Here is an 11871-nt window from a genome sequence, read left to right as displayed (position 1 = left end):
CGACGTACGAATGATTATTTGTATTCTAGCTGTGCTCAGATTGTGCCCAGCGGAGATCTGGGTCCTGCTGTTGTAGGGCGGGGTGTGGACACGCAAGGAGAGCCACCCCCTGCCCCGAGGAGCTCACAGTCCAAGAGACCAGACATGAAGGAAAAGCCAGTATAATTATGCCCATGTTACAGATGGGAAAGCGAGACTCAGGCGGGGGAGGCGTCTTGCCCTAGATCACATAATGAATGGCAGAGCTCAGAGCAGAATTCTGATCCTGATTTCCACCTGACCGACCCCACTGCCCCTCTGAAGCAGGGCAGTTGCTCAGTCCCTAGTGGTATTTGGCGGACAGTCCCCCAGGGCCAGTAAGAGTCAGGGGAGTTCCCACTCTCTCCTGTCAGACCTCAGGGCACATGGTATAAATCCACTTCTTCCCGCTTCTTTCGCTGGGCTAAGCCCTGCCCCTGCTCACACCCACCTTCTTAGCTCAGGGGCTGGAGAGGGCATGGTCTCGCTTTTTATTTGTAACATGGTTTTGCCCATCTCTGCTGCCATTCACCCAAGGCCTCAGTGCCATCGATCAGCACTCACCAGTGCAGCCGCGCACCCCAGGGGCAAGACGAGTAGGGGTCACGGTGTGGGGCTGGCCGCCTCTCCGAGTGCAGGCATCAGGTCTCGGGCTTTTACCTCCTGGGGGCTGGCATCCTCCGATTGTCCCGCTCTCGGAGCGGGTGCTGGGCTGTAGTCCCCCGCGCACAGGCTGCAGCAGGTCGGGAGTTTGTGGCCCGTGTGGGGGCAGTGACCCCCGACAGCTTCATCTGAACAGGAGCCTAGCAGGAGAAGAGGCATTTAAACCACCCAATGGCCAGCAGGCCTGTCTGCTTTGCCCGGGGTCTGACATCCCAAAGTGGAGACCTGGAAAGGCTCAGCTGCCTCAGGGCACCCTTAAACTCAGGGGACGAGGGTCAGTTTCTGCCCCTCCTAGTGAAAGTGTCTAACCCCCCATGAGGCTTTTGATCCCCCCACCCCCGGGACTTTCCCCTCCTGGTGAATCTAGCCCAGCAGGGGCATGGAGCCCAGTGTTCAGAGGGCACTGATCTGCATTGGCGTGTCTGGGGAAGAAGGGCAATCAGGATTCGCCTCCCCTGCCTGGGTGCATTTCCTGCTCGTCAATTAACTCAGGCTATAAGTCCACTAAACAGCACTGCAGCCTGGTCATCAGTTCTAGGCAGCTCCAGAGCCAGCACTGTAGAGTTATTCTCACTCTGTAGATAGGTAAAGTGAGGCACAGAGAATTGCCTCTCCTCCTTTTCCCCCCCACCCCGGAGATGCACAGCAGTGGCAGGAAAAGAATTCAGGCATCCAGATCTCGTATCCGTAAACCAGGGTGTAATGCAGATGCTAATAGTCCTTAGCATTCACATGGTGGTTTTCTTCCATACACCTCAAAGACATAATTATCATTGCAGCTGGGGAAACTGAGGCACAGAGCGAGGCAGTCCCCGGTCCTCAAAGACATTTAGGCATCTAAATAATCTTTGAGGATCGGGGCTGAAGTGGCTTACCCAACGCCATGGAGTGAGTCGGTGGCAGGTCCTGGCTGCTGGCTTCATTTTGCACTATTCTACCTGAAGTCACAGCAGCAGCATGCCAGCAAGGCTGACCCCTGGGGCCGAGGGTAGCAGGCGTGTATATGTGCAGGAGATGCCTTGAGAGCCAGCGTGCCCCGATTGCAGTGGTAACAGCTGCTGTCTCCATGGCTCGAGGTGGGGCTCAGGGGACCGCTGCTATGACTGGTGACACTGTGGTCCCATGTGGGGTTTGAGCCTGATCAGCCCCCTGCCCCCAAGAGCAGCAACCCGAAGCTGGCTGGGACGTCTCCGGGGTGGTCCTCTGCTGGGATTGTGATTCTGGCCAGGCTTCAGCCCTAGTGTTTCTCGCTGGGGGGCGGGGTAGGAAGATGACAGCGTTGTTCTCATTTCCCAACAAATTCCTTCTCCCCACCCTGGGGAAGGGCAGAGCTCTGCAGCAGCTTGGCCTGGGACTCTGCGAGCGTGGTTCTGTCGCCCGGGGTAAGGAGCTGGACGTCTCGCTTGCAGGTGAGCTATCGGTCCATGGCCTCATCTCATGGTCACCAGGGCTTTGTGCAGCCCCCTCCCCCTCACCCAGGGTAGTGCACACTGAAAAGATGAGTAGGCATGGCTGCTGCATGGTATAAAGAGTGTGTGTAGCCTGACACAGGGGGGTTGTGGATTTTAGGAGCTCCACCCAGCGCTTGCAGAGGGAAAACGGGGGAGGCACAGTCTCAGTTTTGCCTCCATGCCCCCCACCCTCCTTGCACCCTTTGTGTAAGGTAGCCACGTCTGTGACAAGCAGCAGCCACCTTCTCCTCCTGCCCTGAGCCACAGACTCTATGGACCAGGGCTGAAATCCTGGCCCGCAGTTTGTACAGCGCCTAGCACCATGGCGTTCTGGTCTCTGACTAGGGCTCCTAGCTGCTGTGGGAATATAAATAGTAAATGACTATCATACAGACATCCATGACGAAACTCCCATTGACGGGACCAGGGCCTGACTTTCACCCCACAGACTTTGCTCCATGGATCTCGTTCACCTCTGGACTTTACGAAGAGCACAATGGGTCATTTTTCAAGAACATTTTGCAGGCCCTGCAGCAAACATTCCCTGGGTTTCTAAGTGCTTCTTTCTTCAAAGCACTTCAACAATCCTTAACATTTTTGTAGCACTTTTCATGTCAAAGCATCACCCGGATATTAACGAATGACCCTTGCAACAGCCCTGCCAGGGAGGCTGGTGAGCTGAGCTAGGCAGTTTTCAGTGAAAAAAATGCAGCAACAGTGACATTGAAACAGTTCATGACAGCGTGTTTTTTTCACTGGATTGTTTTGGCTGGAGAGACCCTCCCAAATCCACGGAAGTAAATCAATGTGTTTCAATAGTTTGGTTCCAAAGGACTTTTCATTTCACAATAGCCTTTCATTTCATTTTTAAAAAATAAATCAAAACCATCTGAAAAAGGTAAAAAGTAAAATAAAACATCGATTTTGTCCGAACAAAATGTTTAATTCAGAAAAAAATGTTTATACTTTTCAATTCACCAAAATTTTGACAATTGTCATTTTGCTTTGATCCCAGTTTTTTTGTTTTGTTTCAGATTTGCCCATGAACCAAAAAAATTAAAATCAGTTATTCGTGGCACAGAGGCCCATTGGTGCCAACAAGCAAAGGGTTCACTGTTCTTTACAAGCAACTCCTGTCTCAGACCTCACAAACCAACTGCTGTCCCAGACCTGACAAACTCACTACTCCTAAGGGCTGATCTACACTGGGAACTTACATTGGCATGGCTACATCTCTCAGGGGTGTGAAAAATGCACACCCCCTTGAGAGATGTAGCTACACCATCCTAGCCCCAGGTGTAGCCAGCACTAGGCTGATGGAAGAATTCTTGCCTTGACCACACTTTCCCTTCACTGAGCACACACATTACTTGACAAACGTCACTTGTTTCCTTTTCCAAAGTGTTCATAGGCAGCACATGATTTTTCTGAATCTGTTTCTTACAGGAAATGATTTGCCAGCTAATCTCAGGTTTCAGAGTAGCAGCCGTGTTAGTCTGTATTCGCAAAAAGAACAGGAGGACTTGTGGCACCTTAGAGACTAACAAACTTATTTGAGCATAAGCTTTCGCGAGCTACACTTTTCCATTGAATGCATCCGATGAGGTGAGTTATAGCTCACGAAAGCTTATGCTCAAATAAATTTGTTTTTTTCATAGATAGATTCATAGATATTTAGGTCAGAAGGAACCATTATGATCATCTAGTCTGACCTCCTGCACAATGCAGGCCACAGAATTTCATGCACCACTCCTGCAAAAAACCTCACACCTATATCTGTGCTATTGAAGTCCTCAAATCGTAGTTTAAAGACTTCAAGGAGCAGAGAATCCTCCAGCAAGTGACCCGTGCCCCATGCTACAGAGGAAGGCGAAAAACCTCCAGGGCCTCTTCCAATCTGCCCTGGAGGAAAATTCCTTCCCGACCCCAAATATGGTGATCAGCTAAACCCTGAGCATATGGGCAAGATTCATCAGCCAGATACTACAGCAAATTTTTTCCTGGGTAACTCAGATCCCACCCCATCTAATATCCCATCACAGGCTATTGGGTCTATTTACCATGAATATTTAATTACCAAAACCATATTATCCCATCATACCATCTCCTCCATAAACTTATCAAGTTTAATCTTAAAGCCAGATAGATCTTTTGCCCCCACTGCTTCCCTTGGAAGGCTATTCCAAAACTTCACTACTCTGATGGTTAGAAACCTCTCTAAGGTGCCACAAGTCCTCCTTTTCTTTTTGCGAATACAGACTAACACGGCTGCTACTCTGAAACCTATCTCTTGCTCTGTATTTCAGTTTCTTAATATCTGAGATCTGCAATCAGAACAACTTTGCTTTGTTTGGATGGGATGCAAAGATCTCATAGAAGGTCTGTGTTCCCGTATTGGATGAGGGTGATTATCAGTATCAGGTTTCCGGTACAAACACTTATGTTTAAAGTGGCGAATATTGCTTTCCGTCAATATGCTCCAAATAGTTACTTAGCGTGTGCTGATTCGGTTAACTCTCCTGCTACCAATCACATCTCTGGTGCATTCCTCCAGAGCGAGCGCAAAAGGGGTGTGAAAAATTGGCTCCTCCAATCTCTTCTAATATTCATGGGATTTTTTTTTGTTTTTTGCAGTTCTATGTAGACCCTTAGCTTCAGCTCCGCCTTCTCTCCACTGCCCTGTGTTATGGTGATAACACCAGTGATTAGGACTTGCTCTGCCATAGGGTTCCTCTGTGAGCTTAGACGAGTTACTTGGGCCCAGATCCTCCAAGGTATTTAGGGTCCGAAGTTCCACTGAAGTCTGTGGAATTTAGGCACCTAAATACTTGTGAGGGTCTTGGCGTTAGCCTGTGTGTGCCTCAGGTCCCTGTCTGTGCTAGGAAAATACTAGCGCGGCCCTTCTCCACAGGGGCGCGGTGTGTACCATCTCCTAGACAGGCACTGCTTCACCGGCCAGACCAGCACCCTGGGGGCTTTGCAGGGTAGAGCTATCTTGCAGCTGTTGCTGCTAAAGACTGTGCATTAATTTCATTAGCTGAGGTCCGGAGGGAATGCCCATGTTGTGATGCTAGTTTTTGGTCCAGAGAGACCTCTGTTCATATTTAAATGGTCTCCGCCAGAGGCCCTGTTTTGGAGCCATGACTGCTTGCTGACGATCCCAAGGGAGTCCCACAATTGGTTCATGCTGGTGCTACAGTGGCCTCCTATTGCGGGTGACTGAGGCCCAGAAGGCAGGGGCCTGCTCTCCCTTATGCTGGGAGTAACTACCTTGCCAGAAGTGGAGTTATTCCGGGTCTACACCACCGTGACAGAGATCAGAACCTCACCCAGAGACACTACCTGGTCTATGGCCACGGAATCCGGGCCATGGAAATAAAGGGGGCTCTAACTAATCAAGTGCTGAACTGGGCCTCAGGAGAACTGGGTTCAAATCCTGGTTCTGGCACAGACTCCCTGGGTACCCTTGGCCAAGTCACTTAGTCTACGCTGTGCCTCAGATCCCTGTCTGTGAAATGAGGATGATACTTCCCACCTCCCAGGGGTGTGTGGCCAAAATCCCTTTGTGATTGTGAGGTGCTGTGGGCCATGTATGATAGATAGGGCCAAATAGTCCTGATCGCTAGCAAATGCATGTTCTGCAGCAGTCACCTTACTGCTGGTCTGTGCCTTGGAAAGTCTAGCTCTGTGAATTGGGGCAAGGAAGAGGGGCCTTTAGCCAGAGTCTCTCCCATGCGTGGCCTGACACAGGGCAGTTTGTTAGTGGCCACATTCCTTTCCCCAGCCAGCCGCACTGTGCTGACCTGATGGGTTTAGGAAGCAGCTGTCAAATGCTTGCGCCTGGCCACTGCGGGATGGAGCTGCTGGTACCTGTAGCAGCCAGGTGGTCGTAGGCCAGCCCCTATTGATTTCTGCAGAGCCTATTGTGATCCTAAGAGAACCCCAGTGCCAGAAGGCAGGGGGCTCACTGTATCAGGCAGGGAGTTTCCGCTGGCCTGACCTGTTCAGTGCGTCCCAATTCACGTAAGTCATGATCTGTGTCGAATGGGTGTCATGTGAGGTATCCCTGGAAAACCAATAACACCCTGATCGTTAATATTCCTGCGTGGTGCGTGTACGGTAAACACCAAAGGACTGAGCAAGTGGGAAGGAAAAATGGGACCAAAACAGGGCTGGGGAGTGGGGAAACAGGTGTTTCCAGACAAAGGAAAGGCCAGTGCCTCCCTCCAGCTGCAATCAGACAATTGGCAATCACAGTCAAGTGGCCAGTCATTGGCCTATCAGCTGCTGCAGGGACAGATCAGTTTCCATTGTAGAAAACACCAGCGGGGAAGAAACTTGCATGGAACCTTCTCCATCAGGCTTCCTGGCACCTTTCCTTATAGCGGGAACACTGGCCTTTGAGGAGACATTTCCAATGTCCACTGGACTATACAAGACAGGGGTAAAGAACCCCAAGTGATCTCTCCTCTAAGATTACAAAGGAACCGAGCAGTTTGGACTTTGTGGGAGACTCTGACCTGGGGTGGTCAGCCATCTGGCTGGAGGGATGTGTGGTAAGGCTCTTACCTGGAACCAAGTCTGTGGTTTTGTTAAGTCTTAGTCACTGGAACATGTTTTTCACTTTTATTTGTTGGCAACCCTTTCTGTCTTTATCCCTGACCCCTGAACTCACGTCAGACCTCTCTCTTTTTGGTTAAATACACCAGTTTTACTTCTATTCTAAATCAACCCAGTGCTGTGTTTGCTATGAAGTGTTTATTAGCTCCAGTCAAAGAAATAAGCTGTGTGCTTTTGTCTCTTTAAAGGCGCAATGGGCTTTTATCACTCCTCTGAATGTTCCATGACAGGGCTGGACATTTCCGGGCAGACGGTTTGGGGGAAATGCAGGACTGGGGGTGTGTTTGGGTCACCTGGCTAGTAGTAACCGAGGCTGGTGAAGACCAGAGTCTGGCTGAGGTGTAACAAGCAGGCTGCTGGAGTCACAGCCGCTGAACCAGGGCAGCTCAGCACACAGACTCTCGGGGCACGCTTGTCCACTGGCTGGGAGTGTCCAGACAGGGAGCTACAGCAGCAGAGCATTTTAAGGCTCTCCGGGTTACAGGACAAGCTGTGACACAACCTCTCACTGGCCTGGACTGCACCCCAAAATGTGAGCACCATGGTCTCCAGTTATCCCAGGACACTGCTTTCCTGTCTGGAACTGGTGGGCTGTGGGAATGGGGTACAGAGAGACCTTATTCCCTGCCCCATTTTGTCTGGCTGCTGATTCTGCACTCCACACCCCTTGTCAGAGCCTGAGACACCATCTTAACTGCACCAGATTTTTGGGCAGGGAGATCTGGATAGAACTTCTTTCAGAGACCGTGGGTGTCACTGCGGGATCCACACCCTGTCTCCAGAGATTAAGTGCTCTGCAGTACTCTTCCCCCTCCGGCCAGCCCAGCTCTCCTACCTGGCAAGACACACCATGGACGCTGATAACAACATATCAGCCAGGAAACTCAATGATCTCTTCACAGATGGGGAAACTGAGGCACCAAAGCAAAGTGACTTGCTGCAGGTCACCCAATAAGCCAGTGGGAAATCTGGAAATAAAGCCCAGGAGTCCTGACTGCCTGTCCCGTGCTCTACCCACCCCTCCACACAGCACATATCACCCACTGGGTCAGCCCCCAGGCTTTGGGATAATGTGATGGGACCTCTAGAAAATTACTCTGTGCACAAAAGCATAACCCAGACATTCCCAAGTGTCCCGAAGCCAGGCTGGGCCGGAGGAGGGGAGAGTTTGCTGTGAGGGACGTGGGAAATCTGAACCGAATGGGGAGCTGTTGGTCATAGAGGACGGGCAGAAGGTTGGAGGAGGCGCTGAAGCCTATGGGTCAGGGCTGCCCTGTGCACTCAGCTCCTGGGGGCAGAGCCAGGACCCCAGAGGCAGGGAGACACCACCTGACGGAGCAGCAGGACGACTCCTTGGCCCTCAGTGGGGGGCCCTGAGCAGAGGATACTGGAAGAGCAGGGAGGAGTTGCTGTGTGTGGGCATGAAGGTCGCGGGTCAGCGACCAATGCACTGATGGACCAGAGGTAGATAGGGACCTAGGGAGGGTGGGAAGGAGCTGGTGGAAGTTGCTCACAGGACCTGGAGAGGGATGGCTCCCTGCTGAGGCAGCCTCCGTTCTCAGACCCGGGGGGGGAGGGGGCCGGACATGGCTCCAGCTGCTCACAGGCCCTGGCGGGGTGGGGGGGACAGCTCCCTGCTGAGGCAGCCTCCGTTCTCAGACCCGGGGGGGGGAGGAGGGGGCCGGACATGGCTCCAGCTCCTCACAGGCCCTGGCCGGGTGGGGGAGACTGCTCCCCGCTGAGGCAACTTCCGTGCACAGGCCTGGGGAGGGAATGGCTCCCCCCTGTTCCCCCCAGCAGAGTTACTGTTTAACATTTGTGCCTGTGGCTGGAACAAGCTGATTAGGCAGAACAGCAGCTTGAGCAGCAATTAAAGCGCCTTTGTCCCACCTCAGCCCTCTGGTGAGGCGCGGCCAGCGGCTGACCAGGGAACTTAAGGAACCCACAGATCACTGGGCCAAGGCCTCCTGGGCGCCAATCCTCTCTGCTCAGCCCAGCAGCGCCAGGACGTCCTGCAGCCCACCCAGCCACAGGCCTGGGGGCCGGAGGAACAGCACAGGACCATGGCAGCCTGCCCTGGGAGCATGGGAGAGGAGCCTGGAGCCTGCCGCTCTCCCCCGTCTCTCCCGGCTCTGCCCTCTCCATTTGGTGGGGCTGGGCGCTGAATGTCTCTGCTGAGCATCCTGGTGGGTTGCCGCTGTCCAGGATCCACAGTCCTGGGCTGCTGATGCCCGCTGGGGTGTTTCCTCAGGCAGGAGCTGGCTGGTGGCTGTAGCAGGCCCTGTGGGTGTTGCAGGCCCAGAGGGGTCTGGGAGTCTTGGCCCCCAACCTCCGTGCACGCAGGACCTAGCGGCATCCTTCCGAATCGTGCATCTCAGACCCTATGAGCCAATGGGAGCTGTGGGCGCTCAGGCTCCCGATTTCCCGGGGGCTAGCAGCAGGGCCACATGTTTGAAAGGGCTGGGCTCACTGCCATGGGGTAGCGCCAAGGCTTGGGACAGGCGGGGCCCACGGTGAGCACTCTGGGATGCAGCCATGAAGCCTTTAACCTGCCGGCTTTGCTCAGGTCGCAGAGCTGCTCCACTGATTAACTGATCGGCCTCCGGGCGTGGCAGAGCTGCTGCAGCCGGTACTGTTAGGAAACTGACCCATCCATCCCCCCAGGAGCCGGCCAGCGGGGCCCAGCACTTGGGGATGGCGGAGTAGGAGCTGTTTAAAATATCAGCTCACATGTGTCACCAGCGCATAGGAAAATCCGTCCCCAACCTCTCCTCTCCACTGGGCTCTTTTCCAGCGGGATCAGATGATCGAGCGGGGCCAGAGGGAGCCTGAACCGCCCCACACAGATCCACGGGTGGGTCTGAGCTAGGAGTGGGAGTGGGGCTGTGGACTAGGTCTGCCCTGCAGTCAGGGGTGCGGCTGCAGCACGTCTGGACACACCCAAGCTGGCTTTGGTCTAACTCCAGAACCAGAGAGCAGTGACACTGCGGCAGCACGGACTGTTCACGCCTGCCTGGGACTTGAATGGCTCGCCCTGCCCCTACTGCCACGCCTGCCTTACTACTGCTAGCGAGAGCAGAGCCAGCTCGGGGATGTCTGGACCTGCTGGGCGCACCTCTGATTGCAGGGCAGACGCACCCCATGGTTATAACATTTGCACTAATAGCGGTGGGCAGGATACCTGCTCTCACGTGCTAGATGAGCTGCTGGCTCGGGCACGGCATTCATGTCTAGGGGGGTGGGGTGGCCTCCTGGGGAAAGCCTTGGCCAGCTGGGTACTGTGGTGGCCAGGTGGAGGGTGCTACCCCGTGATGCTGCCCAGTCTCACTCTCATTTGCGCTCTGACCCCAGGGCACATTAACCTCTCACTGTGTTGCAAGCAGCTGGGAGAATTGCACCCAGTGCCAAGAGATAAGGGCAGGAGGCATGCAGCCAGCCCGATCCCGGTGCAGAGCTGGGAGAGATTCCAGGAGGCCAAGCACGTCCCTTTTGTCTGCACCCAGCCTGCAGGTCTCTGGGATCCAGGTCGTGCTGCCCAGAGCCAGGCCTGAGAGACTTCAGCTGCAGGTCCCAGTGCTGCCCCTTGGAGCTGCCCTGGTGCCAGTGTGACCCCCACACCAGGAGCAGAGCAGTACCCTACTCGTTGCCACCGCATGCTCAGCCAGAAGGTTTGGATAAAAGTGTCAGACACATGGGGCCTGATTCTCCCCTATGGACACCTGGAGGACTCCAGGGACTCCTGATTTATTCCACCAGGGGGTGCTGGAAACCACTGCCAGTGTAATTGCCATGAGGCCCCAGCTGCCCACAGCCCCATCTAATGCTCCTTGCCCCCCCGAGACCAGCCCAGCTTATGAAGCCCATGGAGCCGTCAGGCTAGAAGCAGAGTTTGGCATCTAAGGATAGAACAGTGACCCTCCCGCCCTTGCCTGTAGTCAAGCGCACGGCGTAGCCAGCTTCTGTCACTTCACATGGCTTGGCAGAGGGGCTAGGATTGCCAGGTGTCCGGTTTTCAACCAGAACGCCCAGTCAAAAAGGGACTGTACAAACACAGAACAATGGGGTTCTGGCCCATGGCTCTTAGGGGCTACCACACTACAAATAATAAATAATAAGCATACTGCAGTGATGGGCACTATAGAAAACCCTTAGGTAGTGAGATAAGCAGAACTTAATACCCCGTCTAGTGGCTAGATCATGTATAGAGGTTTGTGGGTCTGCTGCCTGATGTTTTAGCAGAAGCACGTGTTTGACCCAGAGGCCCCACGTTCAGCCCTCCTGGGTGACTCCTCCAGCAGTGGCTTTACACGAATCATTAATTACCATAGATAGCTAGGACTGGGGTTTAGCTCCCCTCTGCACCTTCCAACAGCAGCGTTGGCCCAGGACTGACACGGGACGAAAGACAGCCAGCATTACAGCCCAGCTGTTCCTTGCAGCTCTTTCAGCTACTGCCCCAGCCAAACACTACGTCACTTGCAAGGACTAACAGGCTCCTAGCACGGGGCTGCGTGGCTGCATCTTCACCTGTGGCATGTGAGTGAAGGGCAGGAAACAATGCCTGCTCATACAACCTGAGCCCACTGCCCACGGGCATTACAAGCATAGAGCCAAGCTAAGGCCCCGTCCTGCAATCAGATCTGACCTCACCAATGGGGCAACTGCAGTGTAGAGCAAATGAGCAGATTTGCACTGGACCCAGAAGCTCTGTCAGACCTCAGCATTAGCCCAGGGCAAATCAGCACATAGAGGAACACTGGGCTCTGACAAATCCTGGAGCGTGAAATATGGATCTGAACAATAACCATCTGATCAGACTCCTTCAGCACAAGGGGACGGCTTCCTAGGTTTAACGCCAGAGCACCACCTGTTGGGCAAAAGATATCACTGCAGCCCTAGTTTGTTTTATAAGAGCAGGAGACATCCTTAAAAAATTTAAACCTGTGGGTAGGTCCTTTAAAATCACAATAAATCACCCACATTTAAAGATCCAGGTGCAGTTTGTTCTAAGTTGCTATTCTGGAGGAAATGTGATGGGCTCCAGCTTCCCCAGCTCCTTTGTCCAAAACCCTCTGACCGTCCCTATGTGACAGCGGCAGATCGCAAAGCAGGCAAGTCC

Source organism: Natator depressus, chromosome 19, assembly GCF_965152275.1.
Source record: "Natator depressus isolate rNatDep1 chromosome 19, rNatDep2.hap1, whole genome shotgun sequence".
Lineage (NCBI taxonomy): Eukaryota > Metazoa > Chordata > Testudines > Cheloniidae > Natator > Natator depressus.
Note: the sequence above shows the minus strand (reverse complement) of the source record.